Source organism: Eumetopias jubatus, unplaced genomic scaffold (genome assembly GCF_037043125.1).
Source record: "Eumetopias jubatus isolate StellerSeaLion01/CBP00866 unplaced genomic scaffold, mEumJub1_p1.0 scaffold_13, whole genome shotgun sequence".
Classification (NCBI taxonomy): Eukaryota; Metazoa; Chordata; class Mammalia; order Carnivora; family Otariidae; genus Eumetopias; species Eumetopias jubatus.
This window is the reverse complement of record NW_028274819.1, coordinates 75,292,140-75,296,590: the sequence shown is the minus strand read 5'-3', so window position 1 is coordinate 75,296,590 and position 4,451 is coordinate 75,292,140. Positions and strand designations below refer to the sequence as shown.

Genomic DNA, 4,451 nt, shown 5'->3' with positions numbered 1-4,451 from the left:
TGTTATTGCCCATCTAAAATGGTTTTGATGTTTTTGCCCTCATTTCTTCTCAGGGGTGGAGAAGTGAGAACAATGAGAGTCAAGATGGTCAGGGAACCTTACCTTTCTTCCCCATCTGCAGAATTTGGATGGCTGTAATGGTTTACAGCAGACCTCAGCAACTGGCTGCCCTACCTGACCTACAGTCTTGTTTTGTTGAGAGGATGAGGGTAACGTGGAGTTGGTGTGTCAGGGTATTGCAGAGTTTCAGCTTGGGATAATGAAAGTGTTCTGGAAATGGACAATGGTAAGGGTTGTACAACAATGTGAATATACTTAATGCCACTTAATTGTGCAGTGAAAAACACTAAAATGGTGGGGTGCCTGGGTGGCTAAGTCAGTTAAGCATCTGACTCTTGATTTCAGCACAGGTCATGATCCCAGCATCGTGAGATCAAGCTCCAGGTTGGGCTCAGTACTCAACAGGGAGTCTGCTTCCCTCCCTCTTCCTCTGCCCCTCGCTCCTGCCCTCACTCAAGCGCACAGGCGTGCATGCACACACACTCTCTCTCTCAAAATAAACAAATAAAATCTTTTTAAAAAATTAAAATGGTAAGTTTTATGTTACATATATTTTACCACAACAGAAAACTTTTTAAAGGGATTATAAACATAGGGAATAAGGGATAAGATGAAAAATCTTTCTGATATAAAAAAGCATAGTGCAAAATTATATCTATAATATCACTGAAAGAATATAAAATTGATACAAATGAAAAAAGATTAGAAAGGATCACAAATAATTAAAAGTACAATATTTTAGGACCATGCAATTATGTATGAATATCTTCTTTCTTTAATTTATAATGTTAATAATGTTGGCACAATGTTTTTGATTTCATTTAACATAACTGGGTAGTGAGTGATATCCTCTTCGTTCCCTCCCCTAAATGCTGAATTTGAACAAAGGAATGTATATTGATAAGTTTAAAAGTACAGAGAAACACCTCCTTCTGCCATGAGGGCTCAAGGAATAAGTCAGTCTGGAAATGCTTGAAAAGCAACAGAAAAAAAAATTCTCACCTGGATGAGTCCCTGGTTTATTCTCACTGTTGATCTCTGCCTAATAGAATGGCTTTTTATAACTCTTCTTTACTTATTACTTGCCAGAGTGGACTAAAAAATCATCTTTGCAAATTACTTCCTGTATCAGGAACAGAATCAATTAATATGAATGCCTCCAGCGGTCATGGTATTTACAACCCTAGATCCTTCCTTGGGTTACTTGTGCAGAATAGGATGCAAAGTAGCTATAGCACATTATAGTTCAAGGAAGGAAATGAACTTTATTTGACCACTTAGTACTGACCACATGCCAGATTCTGGACTAGGCATTTAGGTGAGTATTTTAGCTTACTTCAGAGCAAAGGTAGGTATCTTTATTTCTATTTCAAAGGTGAGAGACTTAAGGTTCAAACGATTAAGGAACTTGCTAGTGACTTACAATTCTGGCAATATGAAGAAAGAGGTAAACTACCTGAAAGTCCTCCACTCTCGTACCCTGGAAAGGTTGGATATATTTATGACCAAAAAGATAACATTTTAAATGCATGGATGAATTCACAAGAAAAGGGTAGAAATATATAAACATTAGCAACAAGAGAAAGGCATAAAGGAGAGTAGTGAGAATAGTTAGTGAGAACAGAGCCTGTGGCTTCCTGAGGAAAATGTTAGAACCCAGTAACTTAGGCATTTGGATTTTACCACCTTGTGAGAACTGAAAACAAGTTCTTGGTCCTGCAAAGAATAGAAGTTAGAACTGAGGCCCATACACACAGCCAGGACCATCTAAAAGCAGAATGCTCAGTAAAAAGGTGAACTAGGAAAAAAAAAATCCATCTACCAGCACCGAATGACAACAAAGAATGTCCATGTTTTTGTTTGGAATCAAAGTGAGGAAAAAAAATACTTTCAGTTGAGAATATGAAAACATGGAGCCTTATTTAATGAGGATTTGTGTTTCATTTTCTCCTAGTTACTTCTTTTTGGTTATTGTCAGAACTCCCAGGCCAAGGAATTCTTCTAATAATTGATCCCAAAACAGTGATACTATACTTAATTCTTCTCTGGCAGGAGGCCAATCCAGTCCACAAGGATTTCTCTCCAGAAAAAAAGCAAGTGTCATCAGTGATGAGCTCACAATCAAAATTTTAAAAATACATAAGGTAGATGGAACTAGAGAGTATTATGCTAAGTGAAATAAGTCAGTCAGAGAAAGACAAATATGTGATTTCACTCATATATGGAATTTAAGAAACTAAACAGATGAGCATATTTGGAAGGGGGAAAAAAGGAGAGAGGGAAGCAAACCATGACAGACTCTTAATTACAGAGAACAAACTGAGGGTTGCTGGAGGGAGGTGGGTGGGGGATGGGCTAGATGAATGATGGGGATTAAGGAGGGCATTTGTTGTGGTGAGCACTGGGTGTGATATGTAAATGATGAATCACCAGATTCTACTCCTGAAACCAATATTGCACTGTATATTACCTAACTAGAATTTAAATATAAATTTGAAGAAAAAATAATTTTTAGTATGCCAGTTAATTTCCAATAAAAACATATTTGTAGGGGCGCCTGGGTGGTTCAGTCCGTTAAGCATTTAACTCTTGATTTTGACTCAGGTCATGATCTCAGGGTCATGAGATGGAACACCCCACCCCCCCCACCCCCGCCCCAATCAGGCTCTGTGCTGGGATGGAGCCTCCTTAAGAGTCTCTCTTTCCCTCTCCCCCACCCCTCCCCCCTCCACTCATGCATGCACTCCCACACTCTCCCTCTCTCAAAAAAATTAAATAAATAAAATAATAGGGACACCTGGGTGGTGCAGTCGGTTGAGCATCAGACTCTCGGTTTTGGCTCAGGTCATGATCTCAGGGTCGTAGGATCGAGTCCCGTGTCGGGCTCTACACTCAGCATGGAGTCTACGTGAAGATTCTCTCCCTCTGTCCCTCCCCTGCACTCTCTCTCTCTCTAAGGTAAATGAATAAATCTTTAAAATATATATATATTTGTAACAATAATAAAAAAATAAAAACACATAAGGAAAAAAAGTCACCCTGTGCACAAGTCAGCAGACACAGTAAATATCAGAATTTGAGCCCTAAAAACTTGAGACAATGGAATTGAAATTTTCAAAAGTAGAATTTCTAGAAATAAAAAAATAGTCATTGAAATTGCAAATAGTGGATGAGCCAAATAGCTTATTAGACACCTGAAGAGAGAAACTGGATGATAGATATGAATCCATCCCCTGGGAGAGGCCATTGTTTGCGCACAGGGAAGGTGATCTTCATTCTGCTACTGAGGACCCAGGCAGACCATGGGGCCTGGCAAGCACTACCAAGCCTGTAGGAAAACCCATGGACAATTCCATATACATTGTCAATGAGGAGAATCAACTTGACCCCAGTTTGGGGCTATTTGATTACTAGAGAAGATTTTGATATGGCAGTAGGAGATTTCACTCTAGTTGGGCTCACTGACTTGTTGGGTGGATTTATTGCTTAAAATTGGGATAATTATTAATCAGCTTTGGAAAATATTCTTGGTCCACTTGCTGATGAAATCCCTATCAGCACTCTATATATTAGCTTGACCTGTGCAGATCTTACTCCAGTTTCACTTGTTTATATGATAATTTCAAAGATGTAATATTGGCTGCTACCATTTTTATGTCAGATATTGAATTTTCTTCCAACACTGAGAACACCTGCTAAGTATTTCAATCCTTGCTGTGTCACCACAACTTAAAACCAGCATGCATCAGCAAAGTAAACACAGTAGTCCAGTTAATCTTGGCAGTTTCTTTGGCAGCTCTGGTTTTCAATTATGCTGACAGTATTTATCTTCAGATACGGTGGTGTTTCATATTTTGCAGCACAGCCGCATTAGTTTACAGTTACTATCATGCTCAGAATGCTGGTCAGGGGAAAAAATGAGATGAAAGTCATCCATCATCTTTAGGAAGGAAGTGGTATGCACCATTGGCAGCAGGACCACTCGGAAATCTACAGGAATTTCCCATTTTAGTGTTCAGCCTGAAAAACGACGTGTCAGAACAAACCATATTCAAAATTGAAGTAGCACATTGAAAATAAGATTTATCATGAAGATATGCAGAATTTCCAGTGTATTTTTGAAAGATTTTATTTATTTGAAAGAGAGCATGAGAGAGAGATTACAAGTAGGGGGGAGGTGTAGAGGGAGAAGCAGACTCCCTGCTGAGCATGGAGCCCAAAGCAGAACTTGACCCAGGACCCTGGGATCATGACCTGAGCCGAAGACAGACGCTTAACCAACTGAGCCACCCAGGCGCCCCCAGTGGATTTTTAAATGCAAAGAGAACTTAGAATACCATTTTATTTTGAGGTTCTTTCATTTTTTTGATGGCTGAGTAGTATTCCATTGT

At 39.2% G+C, this 4,451-nt stretch overlaps 1 pseudogene; it reads left to right on the top strand.

The window, feature by feature from the left end:
* Positions 1-3,342: 3,342 nt before the first annotated feature.
* LOC114221559 (cardiolipin synthase (CMP-forming) pseudogene) lies at positions 3,343-3,981 on the top strand (annotated as a pseudogene).
* Positions 3,982-4,451: the final 470 nt, after the last annotated feature.